Source organism: Mustela nivalis, assembly GCF_964662115.1.
Source record: "Mustela nivalis genome assembly, chromosome: 15".
Lineage (NCBI taxonomy): Eukaryota > Metazoa > Chordata > Mammalia > Carnivora > Mustelidae > Mustela > Mustela nivalis.
The window spans coordinates 29,878,961-29,898,467 of NC_139034.1; the positions used below are offsets into that span (position 1 = coordinate 29,878,961).

General features: G+C 39.2%; 1 protein-coding gene across 3 annotated transcripts in view; it reads right to left on the reverse strand.

The window, feature by feature from the left end:
* Positions 1 to 7,721, reverse strand: part of FNDC3A (fibronectin type III domain containing 3A) — a 173,755-nt gene extending 166,034 nt beyond the window's left edge. The window contains exon 1 of one of the 3 annotated variants that reach the window (XM_082701580.1): positions 7,645 to 7,721. The gene's annotated coding sequence lies outside the window, so the exon portion shown is untranslated. Of the gene's footprint in view, positions 1 to 6,358; positions 7,010 to 7,050; positions 7,359 to 7,644 lie in introns of those variants that run through there. The other 2 variants (XM_082701578.1, XM_082701579.1) reach the window with 2 other exon arrangements.
* Positions 7,722 to 19,507: the final 11,786 nt, after the last annotated feature.

The following is a 19,507-nucleotide window of genomic DNA, read 5'->3' on the forward strand; positions in this document are numbered from 1 at the left end:
ACAAATATAACTGCAGGGACTCCTGGGTGGCACAGTCAGTTAAGCGTCCAACTCTTGGCTTCATCTCAGGTCCTGGTTTCAGGATCCTGAGATGGAGCTCCATGTCAGGCTCAGCACTCAGCATGGAGTCTGTTTGAATTCCCTTTCCCTCTAGCTCAGTCCCTCCCCGCTAAAAGAAATACATAAATATTTATAAAAAATATAACTGCAAGCATACAGTGGCATTTGAAGAATAATAATGCACCTACTGATCTGAAGTATCAGAAATTGCTGGTCCCAACACTGATAGAAGAAATAAAAAACTATTAACTAAAAGTGTAAGAAAAAAGCATATACTGCAAATGAAAATATTATATGGAAAAAATCAAGTCTTAAGAACAAAACTGCAAATTGAGAATGCCTGTCTTAAGCAAACAAAAAAAACCTAGAAAATGAAATCACATACTATAAATATTTTCACTTTAAGAATGTAAGCAAATCTTAAGAAAAACTGATTCTGATGTAAATGACTACTCCTTCAAGCTTGATCTCAAAAGCAGTTCTTGTACAGAATATCTATTTCTGCAAAAGAAAGCACATCATTAGTTTTTAAAGAGAAGTATTAACTGTGCTTTAAAATGCACATGAACCCCTGTATAGGATCCCCAAAGTAGGAAGATTTTTTTTTCTCTCCCTGAGGAATTAAATAATAAAGAAATCACCTATATTTTCTAACTTATTCTGTTCAAATGTATATTGAAATGTGGATTCTAAAGGAGGAAAACAGAAAATATCTATTAGATATTTGTGATAGAGGCTGATTAATACAATCTAATTTATTAAACTTAGGTAACTTTTATATCAAGGTTTATTTCAAAGTACACATCAAGTTTACTTTTATTTCTGACTAAGAATAGAAGAGATCTCAAAAAGCTAGAAAGGAAGAGAGATATGAAAGTGAATCAGAAGTAACAGTTCCATCCGTAAAATAAAAGTACTACCATATATCCAGCATGTCTGTATAGGATTTAAAAAATTACCAAGTATAGGGCCTAAACACCAATGAGAGTTCAACAAGTGGATATTATTACTCCATACACAGGAATAGTCTTTCTTCCACTTGGAGAAAAAAAAAAAAATCTTAAGGAATTCCCTTTTGCATATTTTTATCCCACTCTAGAAAAGACTAGCTGAAGTTGCTTGGAATATAAGATAAGTACTCCCTTGCAAAAAGAACAGAGGCATTGGATATGGACCACAATGAAAGATTATTAAGAATAGAAAAGAAAGCTTTTACATCCAATCTGTTTGCCAAAAAAGCAGTTAAAACTTTTGACTGAACTAAATGTTTAGTGGAAGCACATCTGCAGAACTTTGGAGGATAAAACTTGAACTCATTCTGGTGTTACTTAAAAAAACAAAAAACAAACAAACAAAAAAACCACCAAAAAACAAAACTGCATTGCTTCCAATATGGCAGGATTAATATAAGCGTTTACTTGGTACTTTGTTTACATGGTTTCCAATATCTTTTTGGGTGCTCACAATATTTTTGTGGGGAAAACAGGATAGGTATTTTTCTCAATTTTAATGACTGGGAACTTAAGATGGAAAAAAGCTAATCTGAGATCATATGGCTAATAAGGGTAAAGCTGGAACTAAGATCCATGGTAAACTCCTAAAAAAGGGAGGTTGGAACCGAACTGTTAATTTCTCTCTAAAGCAAACATTTTTTTTTTAAAGATTTTATTTATTTATTTGACAGAGAGAGAGACCACAAGTAGGCAGAGAGGCAAGCTGGGGGCTGGGGGAGAAGGCTCCCTGCTGAGCAGAGAGCCCCATGCAGGGCTCGATCCCAGGACCCTGAGATCATGACCTGAGCCAAAGGCAGAGGCTTAATCATTGGGCCACCCAGGTGCCCCTAAAGCAAAATTTAAAAAGTCAAATTTTTTTACGTAGCAATTCATGATGGAAATTTAATTTAGTTTTAAATTTCGTTCAAAAGGTTTGTACTACCCTACAATATAAGACAGTATACACATTTACAAAGTATGGGAAATGTTAATATAAATAAATTACAAAAAATAACTTAAGCTTTGAAGTTTTGTTTGGTTGGTTTTAATGTTTTTAAGAGGGGAAAAAAGAAAACACACTGATTTTATCTAGGCCACTCTCCATCTTACTCGTCTTTGCTTTTTTCTAGCACCTAATACTATCCTTCATGTATAGAACATATTTACTAATGCCTTCAGATCAAAAAATGTTCTATGCCATATTCTGGCTCTCCTGATGACACAAAATGATGTCATTACTCTTGATGACTAGCCAATTCATTCATGCAACCATAACCCCGAGGCACCACTATTCACCTAGTAATGGCATATGAAACACAATGTGAAGGAAATAATTGCTTCAGATATACACATCTATAAATTTAGAAACTTCACAGAGCTATTCCATGTAAATGAATTTTCCAAAATAACTGATACTTATCCTTTAAATTACCATAACTTATATTTAAATAATCTTAATGGAAAAAATTAAAAAAAAATTTTTTTAAAGATTCTATTTGTCAGATAGAGAGAGAGAGACAGCACAAACACGGGGAGCAGCAGGCAGAGGGAGAAGCAGACTCCCCGCTGAGTTGGAGCCCAACGTGGGACTCAATCCCAGGACTCTGGGACCATGACCTGAGCCAAAGGCAGACACTTAACTGACTGAGCCACCTGGGCATCCCTTAATGGAAATATTTTAAAAGTGATTTCTAGGTCTTCTTTACCTTAATCTGCACATGACACAACCTTTTCTTGATGACTCAACCTCATCAATGTAAATATCAATTATTAGCCTATTCTGTAACACAGTGACTCTTGGAGTTACTGAAAGGTATCTAACTTAACTGTTTACCTCCTCACTAACTCATCCTAGACTACTTTTAAAGACAAGGTTTCCTACCAGCAGATCCCTATTATCTCTTAAAAGCCACCAGTACCCTGGCCAAAGTTTGTAAAATGCCAGTTTCAGTTTAAACTATGTAAAATCAGAAAAGGCAGTTGATATACTTAGCCTTACAAAATTTTAAATCAAGCCATGATGTAACTATTTTCACTGCTCTAAGGCCTGGCTCAAAGGTTTTTCTTCTTTCACTTCCTATTTCTGAGACCTAATGGCTGTTTGTTGCTAGAAGTTTGGCCACAAAATAACAATTACAGTAATAGTTATTTCTGCATATTTTCTTTATTTTTACTATAACAGAGGGAACAAATATAAATGACATTCATAACAAACAGCACCAAACAACCATGTAGACAAATGATATAAGGCATCTCACTTCATGTGCTGTAAGGACAATTACCTAGTCCAATTATTAGCCAGAAGTCTGCAAACTAGGTCCACTAGCCAAATACAGCCCACAGAGAGCTTGTTTTTGCTTGGCCCTTGAGTTAAAAATGATTCTTATATTTATAAAAACTCATTTAAAAAATAAACAAAAAAGAATACTCAGAAGAGACTACAAGTAAACTGCAAAGTGTAAAATACTATCTGGCAGTCTGCAGAAAAAGTTTGCTATTCTTGATCTAAGCTGTAATAAACACACATATATAAAACATATATAGCTATCCCTTACACACAAAGCTTAAGGTATTAATATGTCAAAGTAGACACATAGTTCTTTCAGTGATGAGTTCTTAAGGATACAACCAAATTATCTTCTCCAGCCCTGCCTATTCCTTTTGATCATGCCCTGGGGCTTAGCCAAAATCTGTAGGCAACCTTCTCTCTTTCTTCCTCTTAATACTTACCCTTGGATGCTCTCAGACTGGTCTCCCTGCTTCTACTTCCAGCCCTGGGTGTCAGTCTTTTCTGGAATGTCTTTCCCTTTGCTAAGTTTTCCCCAAGCTTCAAGTCTGACTTCTTCCAAATGCCTTCTATGATCTTCCAGCCTTCAGTGGCCTCACCTTCTCTCGAATTACAGTCTTTTCCACACAATTTAATAATAACAGCTTATATTTTTGCTAATGATTTTCTGTGTGTTAGTCTAGTATCCATAACTATTTTCTAAACAACTTGAAGGAAAGATATACTGCTTTAGTATCCCCACTTTAATAATAGCTCATCATCCTCTAAGCCCATGTCATCTCCCAATTGTACCTCTCTATCTTGGAGAAAAAATAACCTGAGGACTGGTAATGGGTGATAAGTGATTGGAAATACCTAAGAGATAACACCCACAAAATAACTTGATGGAAGAAGATAAGTTACACTGCAAACTTAGAAAGTGTATGTGAAAGACAAAACTGGAATAGTAGAAGGACAGAGAGATAAGGATCAAGAAATTAAAAGATCACTGAACAATACTTTGAAATGAGATCAAAATATTAAAATTATAAAAGCTTACAATATAAGTTAAAAGAACAAAATTTGCCTTTCAACACTATTGGCCATTAATTTCCTTTTAACAAGCAGCTCTTGACATTGATATCCATCAGGACCTTTTTTTTTTTTTTGCAATGTGATAACTGAAGCACTGAACAATTCAATGGGATAGACATACACTGTATTCTAATTCTTTAGATTTTTCAATATTCTAAATTTATTTGAAGTGTGCTAGAGATGAGAAAAAAAATCCCCTATCAATTGATTACCTGGCTAATAAAATTGGAAAACATGGGCCTATCCCTACATCACTCTTAATGATAACACCTAGACTCATTTTCATAAAAAAATGCACCCAGAATATAAAAAAAAGTTTTTAGTACTTCATCAAACTATTAAATATAAGGTACACAAGACTTGCATGCATGAACATAAAAACAAAAGTTTTAAAACAATCATATACATTACCCATGAGTTTAAACTAAAAATATTGCATATTATAAATTAAGTGCTCTTTACCTAAGTAAAGCTACAAGACAAGGAGAATACTAATCATATATTCCTTCTTTTTGTCCTGGGTTTTACAGTCTCTCAGTCCTGACCTATGCCTGGCTGGTCAGAGAAGAGGGAAACAGTTTTCTTAATTAGTAATAAAATATGCCTAATATTATACTGTAGAAATTTTACAACAAAAAATTAATTATTAAATGCATGGTAAAATGAATCAGCTCTCAATTACTAACATGATGAGGGGAAGTGATGACACAGATGACACCAAATGATAATCCTAGCATCAGTTTTTTCAAATGCTTATCATTAATTTGGAAGAAGGAAACTGCCTTTATGATTACATCTGACTGAGGCCAGGGTTAACCAGAATGTTTATATTCACTAAACATTCAATGATTTTGAGGTTTTGAAAGGAGAGACAAAAGGGAAAAAGAGGGAGTTAATTCAAAAGCATACAGGTGGCTAATGGCAACCAGCCTGGGATAAAAGAATTTCTGTCAACCTACCTAAGAAAATTGAGAAATGATCTGTGAAGAAAATGAAAACAAACAAACAAACCAACCAGTAAAACTTACAAGGACAGTGCTAAAATTTTAAAATAGAATGTTATTTGTAAAAATTTTAATGATTTTTTTTTTCCTCTTAAATTATCCTTTCTTCCCACTAACTAGTATTATTAGTGATGGCAAGAACTACCAGTGGGCCAAAAAGCTGAAAGGAAATTTTAGGTCCTATGTTACAAAAGATGTGTTAAAAATCCTTTTATCACTCTTTTCTGTTAAGCCCACCGTCTGTCTTAATAGGCACTTTATCTCATTACTCGAGAGAAATCAATTCAACCAAGAAAATACCAAAAAGGCAGAGGAATCATTCCTCTGGAATATTTTTAGGTGATTCAAACAAAACTTACACGATGGCAAGAATTACAGATTTAGCAAATACACAAATACAAGATCACAGTCACAAATCTCAGTTAGTTGCTGCCTAACATATGGCTCCAACTTCTTAAGTGGCATATGTTTAGCTCGGGTGCTGGTAATAGCATGGTGGTAAAATAGTATAGTAACAGTTCAACTTTAGTTATTTCATTCTTATAATACAGAAAAACACTCCAACTTTGGTTACAAGAACTAAAAAGAGAGACCACAATAAGAAACAATTATGTTGCTCGGTTTTAGAAGTCCATACCGAACACATATGAGGATTAACAAGGCAAATAAATAAATAAAAATGAAAAAATCTTACCAGCTTATTATTCTTAGTTAGAAGATGCTCAGACACAAAGATGGCCAAAGAAACTTACACAAATTTCACAAAAGAAAATCTCTAATTCAAGATCCCTAGCACCCCAGCAACCATTACACCCCCCCCCCCAATATCCCAAGGTTTTCAACGCTGTTTGATAAAGGAACGATCAACGACTACTTCAATTACAACAGCCCCCGCTGTGCTCCCGACTGTATGACAAAATTATGTGTTCATTTTCCTTTACCTAACGCATGGCGTCCCTCCACAGCCGTGTCAAAAGTTCAAAGATCCAGGTTGTTAAACAGGGCGAGGACCGCAGCCTCCAGTCAACCTCCTGACTGAACAGGTGGTTAACTCAGCCGCGTAGAGGAACGGCCAGGTACTGGCACCAGCCAAACAGGATCAAACACACCAGGGCGGGTTTTCGAGGTTTTAACCCCAAGATGAACGGGGGAAAGTCTCTTCAGAAAAAAACGTTCAAGTCCGGCGACTGCCTGGCGGCCGAAGCCTAAGGCACGGCGGCCGCTCGGCGATCTTCTCAGGCGGGCTGCGCACTCGACCCCCTGAGCCTCCGCGAGTGGCGCTGCTCACCGCCGGCCGGGGCGGGGGGGGGGGGGAGCGGAGGGAAGGCCGCCCGCGCCGCCTCCTCCGGCTGGTGGCGGGGCCGCAGTCGCGCCCCCCACAAGCGCCTGAGGGCGAGACTCGGGCCCGGCAGGTGGCCGACAAGTTGACGGGTCCTGCCCCCGGCCCCACTCCCCCCTGCCCACAGCGCGCCCACAGGACGGGGTGGGCCGGGCCCCTCGACGGGCCCGATCCCCGCTCGGCGCCGCGGCCCCTCAGACCCAGCCTAACGGTTTCCGTGGCGCCTGCTCCGCGACGGGAATGGGACAGCTCGGTCTCCCCCGCCTTTCCCGATGGGAGCGCCCGCGCTCTCACCTCCGAGTCACGCCGCTCTGAGGCGGAGGAAGGCGGCTACCCTGGCGCCTCTTCTTCGGGTTCCTGATCGTTCTCGCTCTACCTCAGCGGCAGAGCCAGCTCTCGGGGCCGCTGCGGCCGCCGGCGCTCTGACTGTTGGTGTGGTTTTCCGGCAGTGACGGCGCCGCCTCAGCCCCGCTCTTCGCTCCCTCTCCGCGTAGCTCCCGCTTTCTGTTTCACCCGAGGGACCACGAACGCCGCCGCCGCCATGCTTACTACGGAGCCGGGAGGAGGAGCCCCGAATCGGCGCGCCCAGTGCGGCTGCGCGAGCCTCGCCGACGGCGCCCCCGGCCGGCCCGGACCCCGCGTTCCCGCCCCGCGCCCGAGCCTGCTAGCCCTGCGGGTCTTTCCCGGGAGCGCGAGTCGCCCGCCGAGTCCCTAACGCTGGGCGTTCCAGCGCCCCCTTACCGCTCCCAGGGCGCCCACCGCCCTCCCGGGGCTGCACGGTCCGTCCTGAGGCCTGGTTGCGCTAGGTTCGACTTAGCATCTGCCGCGGCCAGCCGGGGAGCAACACTAGGGAAATGTGGAGTTAATTGACTTCCTAGGGCCACTCACGCAATTCTCAGTCCAGATTGTAAAAGGCTCCCCCCGAGACGCGCCGGGTCAGCCTCTTTCGGAAAGCACAAGAACTTAACGCTGGCAGGTGCTTTTAAAGACCTCCCCCAAGGAATAGGAAGCCAAGCGAAGTGGGTTGGATATTTTCCATCCTAAACACTTAGAGCCCCGGATCTCTACGGCAAGCAAAAATATTTAGATAATTACTTCAGTTGAAAACGAGGGCTTAGTTTCCTGGTCTGTTCCCCAGCCAAATCGCATGAAAACCCATTACCTTAATTTCTACAACAGCGCGAAGCTTACTAGTGAACGGAGCAGAGATTCCTTTAAACCTCCAGCAACTGGGGGCGCTGCAATAATTCCCGAGGGCCGGCCAGGGCTGCTTACTTTTGCAGATTCCACTAAAAGTCTTGGGAAGGGGGTCGTCTTTGGGACCGAGAGTCCGACTCCAGTAATTGTCCCTTCAAAAATAGTGATGAATGTAACCAGGCTCCACTGTTCTAGCTTTATTTCACTTTATTAATTGTGCTGCATTTTAATATAGCAGTATTTTTATTTTAACCCTGTTACAGAAATCCTCTTAAAATCTACTTACTCCCTACATTCTTAAAGAGTACAATGGTTAATGAAACCCTTTGTCCACGGTTGACCATCAAATATGATACCTTGGCCATATGCTGAAGTCCCAGGGGATTGCTGAGGTATATAGGATCCCTATTTTGGTGATGTCTTCTTTTTTTTTTTTTTTTTTTTCCTCTGTGGAATGTTCTCATCACCTTTTCTAATAATCTGTCACTGCTTCTCATCTCCTCATCTGTCTCTTTATCCACTCTGAGCCTTCCCCTCATCCTTTCTACTCTACTGTTTATTTTTTACTCTTTTTTCTTGATGGCATTTCTCTGGCTCCAGGTGATGATTGATCAGATATTTCTATCCACAGCCAGCTAAGGAGAGAATCTTTTTCTTCCCATCAGTAAATAGGACAGTGACTCAATATCGAGTGATATTTTGAGATATTTTTATTGCTGTTCACTATCAAAAGTTCTTTCCCTGTGAGAGGTGTTTTCTTTCTTTAACTTCCAGTTTTGGCCCTCTTCCAGACAAAATTGCTGGAAAGCTGATCTCTGAGTAACTGAAGCATAACTGTGTATTGTTTTAAAATATGAGTATTTATCAGAGTGTGGGCAAGTTGGGTGGCTACTCCATATTGCTCCTCTAGCTCTGTTTGGTTGGAGACTAAGCTAGTGGTTTCCAAACCTAATTCTAAGCTAGTAATTTCCCAAGCTTCCTTCTTGGGAGTTTTTTAAAAGGCCAGAATCTTATAATCTACCCCTTAAGATTTTGTCTGAGGAGGAGACAGGGAACAGGAAATGACATTTTTTAAAACACTGTATTTTTAAAAAGTATCCTGGGCATTCCTACATGTATAGACACAACAAAGAAGAACAGCTATTTTGAAGGACACTAAGACATAATTCCAGAATATCACTGAAGTAGATATAAAGATTGTAGTCAACAATATGCAACACTGGAAGGTTGAGTCAAGTGAGGACTGGGGAATTTATGTCCTGTGGAGAGAATGAATCATACACATAAATAACCCTAACACAGGCACCAGTATGAATTCTCTGGGAATCTAGAAAGGCACAAGAATTTACATCAGCTTTGAACAAGTCACTTCTCAGTACTTCATTTCTCTTCTCAATAAAGTAAGGGTCATTTTCAATCATCTCTCTTAAACTCTCATCAATACTCAACACGTTGACCAATTATTTCTTTGAATATTACTTCTTCCTTTGGCCCTATACTCTTGGCATTTATTCCTGCACTTCTGAGTACTATGTCTCTAATTCCTGTGCAGTTTCCTTCTCCTCTCCTTTTTGTTTCCGTTATAACCTCTTGACCTAAAGGGGTTTAGCCAATTCACCAATGGCTTTAGTTATCTATATGCTGATAATATATGCTGGGCTAGAGACAGAGATGTCTCTAGCCCAGACCCTTCCCCTAAATCTCAAATCTGATACCTACTCTTTTATTGACATGTTTACTTAATGTCTTACAGCTACAAAGTGTGGTTCAACTGAGTTTATAAACTCTTCCTGTATTCCTTTCTCCTCATCTGTCCAGTTGTTCAGATTAAACATGTAATAGTCATCCCTGGTATCTCCCTCACCCTAATTTTCCATATTCATTGTAGCTTCAAGTCCTGGCAATTTTATCTTTCGAAACTCCCAAATTGGTCCACTTTTTACCAATTGCCACTAATTCAATCTGGCCTCACATATACAGTCTAAGCCCTTTCAATTCATTTTCCACTTTGCAGCCAAAATGGTCTCTTTTGGTTGTTTTATTATTAGTTTTGAAGAGACGGGATGAGAGAGAGAATAAGAGGAGGGTCAGAGGGAAGAGAGAGTCCTAAGTGGGCTTCATGCCCAGCACAGAGCCCAATGTGGGGCTCAATTCCACAACCCTGAGATCATGATCTGTGCGAAAATCCAGAGTTGGGCACTTAACTGATGAGCTACTCAGGTGCCCCTGCAGCCAAAATGATCTATCTATCTATCTATCTTTCTTTCTTTATACTTTTAAAGATTTTTATTTATTTATTTGATAGACAGAGATCACAAGTAGGCAGAAGGCAGGCAGAGAGAGAGGGGGAAGCAGGCTCCCCGCTGAGCAGAGAGCCCGACGCAGGGCTTGATCCCAGGACCCTGAGATCATGATCTGAGCCGAAGGCAGAGGCTTAAACCACTGAGCCACCCAGGCACCCCCAAAATGATCTTTCTAAAAGCAAGTATGACTATGTCACTTCCATAGAAAACCTTTAAACAGCTTTTATTCTAAGATATGACTAGAATTCTTAAGATGGCCTACCAGACTGCATGAGGTCTTGCTTTTTCCAGTTTCATCTCCTACCACTCTCCCCTTACTTCCTGTACAGAAAACTTCCTGACCTCCTTTTAGTTTCTCAAATGTGCTGTGATTCCAGCAGCCACAGGCTCTCTGCACATTCCAGTTTTCTCCCTTGTAACCATCTTATCTCTTACTCACAGGAGTAAGGAAAAACATTTCTGACTTCCCAGAGGAGTTCAAGACCCCTTGTTCATGTCCGCTCCCCTACACTGGGTATACTTTCCCTCTATGACCCTATAGCTTGCAACATTTTGGTATGTGTGAATACTGGGCTTATTTCCATTGCTCTCTTCAGGAAGAGAAGGACTATGCCTATTTTTGCTTACCCAGTGCCTGGCATGTGGTAGGCCCCTTAAATACTTCCTGAATGGTTGACTTTGTTCTTGGAGGTCCCTTCAAGGATTCTAGAAGGTTATTGAATCATATAATTAGGAAGGAGATTACTGAGCACTTTTAAGACAGCCATCTTCTGTATGATTAATAGGAAGAGATTCAAGAATATGTTAGGAGACAATTCTCCATAGAACTGTCATGTTTCTGTATGTTTCACGAGCAGAGGCAGAAGCAGCTTTGGTTCCAGATTATCTGTCTTTTCCAGGATGTTTGTATAAACAGACAGCCTTGGAAGGCAGAAATAGTGTCTCCCACTGCTGCAATAGGAGGATTTTTTTTTTAACCATTTAGCATGAAAATGTCATCTTTTGTGATGAAGGTTAAACAGCTTTGTTTGCAGCCCATTGTAAACGTTTGGGGAGTTCTAAGCTTGCATTCCTCAGCTGTGATGCAGACCTACTGCATATGTGACATCCCCTGGTCCACTCCATGTTGTCCCTAGGTGAAAGCTGGGAGACAAGGGAATTGCCGTGAACATGAAGCTGGTGCTGCTTGCTGTGTCATATGTAATTCAGTCCTCTGACTCAGAAGACTCAGGTCTTCTGCTAGCACCCAAGAAACTGTGGCAGGCTAAATTATTAGCTTGCAAGGGACATAAAATCTCAGACACGTCACAACACTTGACAAGATACAGTGGGTTGAGGAGAAAGAAAGAGATAAAGAAGTCAAAGAGCAAGTGGAAACTTGTCTTTAAAGAAGATGGGAGGAAAAGTTTGGTGAGGAAGAGAGATGGGAAAGCAGATCGAGGTGGAGGTGTTGTGCCAACTGAATTCTCTGAGCAACATTTGGGGCTCTAACTCTGGGCAGAGTCAGAGAAAAGACTACTGCCATTGCTCTTCTTTTCAGATGGAGAAGTGCTATACCTCTGGTAGAAGAGAGGGAGGTGAAAGCAATTGATCAGGAGGAGGTAGACCAGTTAAAATAGTCAGAAGCTTTTTCACCCTTTGTCTCTGAAAAGGAGTATGGTATAAAGTGTGTGTGTTGTGGGGAGAGTCAGGTATATCTGGGCTTGAATCTCAGCTCTACTACTGACTGGTTGGTTATCCTTGGGCACGTTATTCTCTGAGTCATGTCCTCACTTGAAAAATGAAGATAAAATGCCTATTTTGCAGGATTAAATGACACAATTCATGAAAATGCCTGGTATGTGCCTGATGCCCGGTAAATAAATGATAGGTATATAATTAGTTGTCCCGGCTAATTGTGACTTGGTGAGGTAAGGGAAGTCCAGAACCTTCCTCAATATTTCCTAAGATACACAGGAAGGAACTTGACTATAGTCAGTCTTGCTCCAAATTCTTGATCCTGTTGTAATCTCCATTCCTCACTGTGCTTTCCCAGCCATGCTTTACTCCATGGGTGGAACAGTTCTCTCCCTAAGAGCAAAGGAAACAAGGCACAAAATAGGAAGCAACTTAACACTGATCATTGGCCATTACCACTAAAGGAAATTTCTCCCACTGGCCATCATTCTCCTCAAAAACCACCCTGTCACTATTTTGCTATGGATCTATTCTAACAAGGATCTCCTCCCCATTTTTCTAAATTTCTGGGACCCCTTAAAGCCACCTCCCTTTAAAGTTCCCTTTAAAGCTACCTGAGGAAAATTCCCCAAATCTTGTGAATTTATTATTATTCAGAGCAATTTGGCTCTTTCCTTAGAAGCTTTAGTTTTCTTTTCAAAATAAAAAAAGATCCACTTGAGTGACTTTCCATACTAAAGAAGAACTCTGTTATAGAGAAGTAAATCTTAAACTTTGCTTGAATAAAAATCAACCAGGGTCCTTAATTAAGATATAATGGTTCTTCTAGGTATCCCCCACACCAAGATTTGGATTCAGGAATCTGTAGTTATAAACACTTCAAGAGATTCTGATGAGGGTAGTCCATGGGCCATACTTTGAGCATCTCAGAGCAGCTCAAACAACATCAACTTTCAAAAATAGATGGTTTCTTTCCTTGTGACATGAAGTTAAATTAGGATTGACTCAGTTTTTCAAAAAACTGCTCATCTGTGGTTCACATCTTTTATATTATTTGTTCTTTATAGAGTAACCAATTAGGAAAGACCAAGAAATTCTTTAATCACAAAATGATAATCCTAATAGTTCAAATTTGTCCGTGTTAATGATAGGGTTTCAAAGTAATGCTCATAGAGACAGTCTTACTTCCACAGAGGGGAAAGTCTTCTCTGGTTACTGGTCAGGACTCACTGAATAGGTTCCTGACCTGGAGGGGCTCTACAAGAATAGACAGATTATAGGGATTTTCTCTAGGTTGAAAAAATAAGGTTTCTATATCTGACTTTTAGACTGTCAACAGCTCTTTGATGTTTTGTACAGCTTTAGGAAGCTCTGAGAGCAGCCCTGGGGTTGAACACACCAGGATCATTATCCAGCATAACCAGTTGACATATGAATCAATTTTAAAGACAGAAGAAGGAGATAGGTATCTATAAGGATAATGAGGCCGAAGATGACTTGGGATTTGAAAAAGCTATTCCCAAACTACATGTCTTTTTCTCTTTTCCTTCAAAAAAGCAAATTTCAAAACCAGAGCAATACATTATCAACAAAATAATGAGATTTCAATCTGGAAAAAATAAAAAGAAAATTCAAATGACATGTAAAATGAGAAATCAGATAATCTAACATGTCACCAAACTTAAAGCTATTCCTCAAATTTCAGAAGCAAATATTTAAACCAAATTACATTTTAGAATTAGTAGACAATTTATCTATGCTATGTGAATATCTTTATATAAGTTGCCTTTAACTTTCACACATATTATACAAATAAAGCCAGGCATCTTTTAGATAAAGAAAATGACTTAGAGTAATAAGAAACACTAGAGAACTGTTTATAAATTGAATACTTTTAGAGAAGTAAAGAAAATACTAATTTTATTTATTTCAAATCTTTGTGTATAAAATTCTTGAAAAAAACCAAGGCATTTCTGAACTTTAATCTTATTTTTTCTTTATACTGCACATCTAAGATATAAACCCAGCACTATTACATTGAAAATACAAAAACTAAAATTAATTACTAATAGTGGTTACCATTGTTAGAACAAAGTAAAATAAAGAAACTTTATTTAAATATATAACAGAAGATGACCTTTGTCAAATAAATACTCAGCTTTAGATTGTAGAAACTCAAGACTTAAAACATGGGAAATTGAAATGTATTCATTTTCCCAAGCTACAGCAGACTGAGAATAAAAATAGGGTGGTGGTAGAGCTCTCAAAGAGTAGCCTCACACTCTTCTCACATCCATAATCAAATTTCTTCCAGATGATTCTAAGAACGCCCAGGAATCTATATAGGTGTACTCCAAGAATTAGTCCTCTGAGCAATTCCATGACATTCACTGTCTTCTGTCCTCCTCTGGCTTATTGAGGTGTATTCTTCTGTTGTTTCCAAAACCAAAAACCAACAAATTTCCCTGATTGCAGTGCTATCTGTGCTAAGACTACCAATGCCTGACTTGAAGGGTATCCATTCCTGTACCAAGATACAGTTTTCCATGGACATTCTCCTGTTGCTCTTGCCTTCAGCTCCCAAATTCCCATGTATATCATAGTGAACCAGATAAATATATAATTTGTTTGTATCTCTAGGACTCAGGCATAAATTCATGGACTAGGTAGTATGTTCCACTAAGCCTTTTCCTCTAATAGTGGGTAATTGAACTTGAAGCACAATTTTCATATATCTCTTCACTTAGGATGAGATTTTTTTTTCTTCCTTTCTAAATAGGCCTGCTCTACCAGCTCTGTAGACATGCCCAAACATGCTCAAATCCTAGGGCAATAAAATGGTTTGAGCTCAAGCTGTGACCCCAGCTACAAAAACAATCAAGTATTTCAGAGGAGGGACTTGGATGTTCATGAAATGATTTACTATATTAATTTTCTTAATACTACTGAACATTAATACTAGGCTAGACGTCTTACTCAACATAGAATAAGAGCAAACTCCTTTCCTGTAAGAATCTAATTTAAAGTGACAATCCAAATATATTTCCGAGAGGGGTACATAGCAAAGGAGAGAATAAATCAAGAAACATTTATAGACTTGGGGCGCCTGGGTGGCTCAGTGGGTTAAGCCGCTGCCTTCGGCTCAGGTCATGATCTCAGGGTCCTGGGATCGAGTCCCGCATCGGGCTCTCTGCTCAGCAGGGAGCCTGCTTCCCTCTCTCTCTCTCTGCCTGCCTCTCTGCCTACTTGTGATCTCTGTTTGTCAAATAAATAAATAAAATCTTAAAAAAAAAAACAGTTTAAGAAACATTTATAGACTTACCTTTTATATCAAAGGCTCTGTACAAAGAACAAGTGACCTGACCCTAACAAATTTACTCTTTGTGCTGATTATTTCTCTTTTGCTCTCAGCCCCAAGTCCATCCTTTTATACTGTGTTCTGGGATCCTAAGGCTAGGTCTGGAGACTACATTCCCCAGATTCCCTCGTCAGCTTCCTTCCTGTCAGGATCAGCCAATGGAGGCTGTGGTAACTAGAGAGACTGGAAGGCAGGTAAAGGAGAGTCAGGACTTGCTTCCTATTTGTAATTCTTGTCAAAAGCTAAGAGCTACAAAATAGTCTCATTCTTTTGGCATAATTAGCAGTGGTTGGGCCACATCCCTTCAAGGCTACCTGTGCTTCCCAGCTGTGTCCCCTCATTAGCATAACCACTAGCCATGCAACACCTCCTTCAGAGACATGAGCACTAACTGTATGAGGACCCCCTTCCTCCAAACAACTAGGTTTCTCTCACTTAGTTCTCTGCCCCCTGAAACCCAGCAGATGTTAGCTACTTCCTCCAGAATCCCCCATTTGCCCTTTTAATTTTTCAGTGTCCATGTGACTAATTCCTTGAATTAAATCCCTCTGTTTAAAATAACTACATGGTTTCTGATTTCCTGCCTGGCTTTTGATTGACGGATTTTAACCAGATTTAAAATACCTGGTGAGGGAGACACAATATACTCATGCAAAAAGACATCCAGAGATACAACATTTGAAATGAATAGCTCAGATAAAATTTGCTAGAGGGGTTCAAAAAGGCAAGTAATCAGTTGTTATGGGATGATCAAACATAGGCATTATGATTTAAAAAAAATTTTTTTAAAGATTTTATTTATTTATTTGACAGAGACACAGCAAGAGAGGGAACACAAGCAGGGGGAGCAGGAGAGGGAGAAGCAGGCTTCCTGCAGAGCAGGAAGCTGGATGTGGGGCTCGATCCCAGGACAAGGGGATCAGGGATCAGGCTTAATGACTCAGCCAACCAGGTGCCCCAGGCATTATGATTTTTAAATTCCACTTCTTTTATTGAATCTTCAACACTGTGATCAAATTACTACTACTTTCATTTTATAGATGAGAAACTTTGGTTCTGAGAGGCTGAACATATATTCTCATACATACAGCTAAGAAAGCAGCAGAGCTGAGATTCATAGCTTGACTCTAACACAGTCTTTCTATTAGTCCATGTTACTTCAGGAGGGTTGAAATAGGAGGTGAACCTTGAAGAATAGGCTTCAAATAAAATGGTCAGAGGAGAACACTTTAATGGGAACGATAGCTAACAAAGGCTGAGATTGGGAAAAAGCCAAGTGTGCCTGGGGGTAACAAATAAGCCTGTGCAGAAGTTTGAGTTGGAAGGTATGGAGATACAAGGCAGAAAATATGGGATGGAGCCAGATTAATAGGGACCTTGGTTGACATGTGAGGAAGTTAGTGAGTTGGACTTGGAATTCAACATGGGCCTTGAACTCGCAACCCTGAGATCAAGACCTGAGCTGAAATCAAGAGTCAGATGCTTAACTGACTGAGCCACCCAGGCACCCCAGGTACCACTTATCTTTAATCAGGGGTCAGAGATGTGAATCAGCAAAAGTGAAATGCTGTTTGGTATTGTTGATTAATGGAATCCTTCACTGATATTTGTCAAGCCACTGCTGTTTGATAAGTGTTGTTATTAAAGGCTTTTTAAAATAACCAGCGGGGTGCCTGTGTGGCTCAGTGGGTTAAAGCCTCTGTCTTCTGCTCAGGTAATGATCCCAGGGTTCTGGGATCGAGCCCTCCATCGGGCTGTCTGTTCAGCAGAGAGTCTGCTTCTTCCCCTCTCTCTGCCTGCCTCTCTGCCTACTTGTGATCTTGGTCTGTCGAATAAATAAATAAAATCTTTAAATTAACCAGAAAATTAAAACAAAAGAAGAGAAAACCCTTTATGGATTACTGCCATCAAACCAAGTGATTAAAAAGGAATTTTGACTTTGCATAAATTTCAGGATAAGCAAAAAACCAAAACCAAAACCAAAAAACCTTTTAAAGAAAGAAACTAGGATTTCTATCACAGAGAAAAAAAGAATACTTATTTGTTCCTTGCTTTAAGATAAATCAAAGTCCTAAAATAATCGACATAGCCATGAGAAATGAATTAAGCACTATTTATAGAAAGGTATTAATAATTGACTAATACATCTTTAGGGGATAAAATGAAGAAATATTAAAATGACAAGCCAACAACACTAAATCGAGAGATATGGACAAGTGGACCACCAATCAGCCTGTCAGTGGACTATTATGTTCTGTTACAAACCTCTCCTTGAAGCAATTGGATTCAAACACATTATTAAGGGTTGGATAGGCTTCTGTGGGCTAGCCTGGAAATTCAACTGTCATTTATAACTTTGTTTCCATGGCAAAATGCCTTTGCAGGTTCTAAACAGCAGACTTTGAAATTAACTTTTGGAATATAACCCATTTGCAACTGGGGGACTGCCTGTGCTTTGCATATAGATTATCTATTATAACCAGGGCTTTAATTCCACTGAATCGCAAAGGATTCCAAATTAGTTAGAGGAGTTCAAATTAGTTATCTTTCTTTCAAATCCAATACCTTATTTGGGAAAAGGGAATTTAAAAAAAAGTAACACACTTGATGTGAAGAAAAGGCAAATCCTGTAACTTTTTCCATGAGAGGCCTGATTATGAGGAGGCAAAATTTTGTCTACAAGAGGAAAGAGTAAAATGAACTAGAAAATATGTATTTATATAATGGAAGATGGCATTTGTTGTTCCCTTTGCATGCAGTTTGTCTCTATAATGCAAAGGTAACGCAAAGTAAAGAACTGAGTCGACATCCTTAAGATGTCTGCTTAAACTTTCCTTAATAATGACATTTGTATACCGTAGGTGAAATTTTTCTAGACTAGAAGTATAAAGATTATTGCAGTAATGTCCCATTGACAGTATACAAAAAGATGCTGGCAAAGACCTTTAAGCGATACCTAGTGTTAAAATTTGTCTCTTTTCACAAGGTCAAAATGCTTGCTGCTCAGGAAAAGGATGTCAGACATTTGATCGGATTTTCAGTTAATTTTACTCTTTCAAGTAATTTCTTCTTTCCTCTTTAACAAGAAATAGATACAACAAAATAAGAAATATTTCTATCTTCCATCACCTCATATTTTATTGAAGACTTTAGCTAAGCTCATTAAATTCATAGCTGATAGGTTCAGGAGGCACTCTGTATTATGTAAAATTCTGGTTTTCTGTCAACTAGGTAAGCTAATATGTGCTGATTTTCTTAATGAAGGGTCCTTTATTATTTTACTCCTGGAATTTGTGTGTGTTTGCTTATTTTATAAACAAGATTTCTTCTTAGACCATTTATCATATAGCTAGTAGGAATAATACCATTTACAGTGAGGCCATAAAAACATTTCTTCTCTTAGATATCTGAAGTATCTTTTGAAGTTTTATCCTGACAGGTTGAAAATTATTATTATTATTATTTTTAAAGATTTTATTTATTTATTCAACAGAGAGAGATGACAAACAGGCAGAGAGGCAGGAAGAGAGAGAGGAGGAAGCAGGCTCTCCGCCGAGCAGAGAGCCTGATGCGGGGCTCGATCCCAGGACCCTGAGATCATGACCTGAGCTGAAGGCAGCGGCTTAACCCACTGAGCCACCCAGGCGCCCCGAAAATTATTATTTTTATTTAGAGTTTATCTAGTTTTTTATTTTTATAGTTTTTCATGTACTTCAATTTGATGTTCTTCATAATGACAGTTGAAAGCCATCAGCCTGGGAGTCAAATGCTCTGGATGCTAGTTTACTCATTCAATAAGTACTTCCTGAGAGCCTTATGTGTAATGCATTTATTGCCATTCGATTTGCTACAAGCGTTTCAATTTCTATCATGCTTTCTCTATTACCCACAGAGTTAATTAGGTACATTTTTTTTCTTTCCAAACATTCTAAAGTTACATTTTACTCTTGAATTTCAATTTTTTAAAAAATCATGGTCAGAGAACATATTTTATGAAATAGCTGTTCTTTTAAGTTGTTCAGCTCTCTTTGGTGATATGAAACGTGGTCAGTTTTTAAAATAACGTATAATGAATGTATACTGAAAAGAATGTGTATTTCCTATTTGGTGCACAAGTCTATTCATATTTATTAGATCAAGCTGGTTAATTTTGTTGTTCCACTCTTCAATAGTAATCATTCTTATTAATCATTAATCATCTTATTAATCATTAATC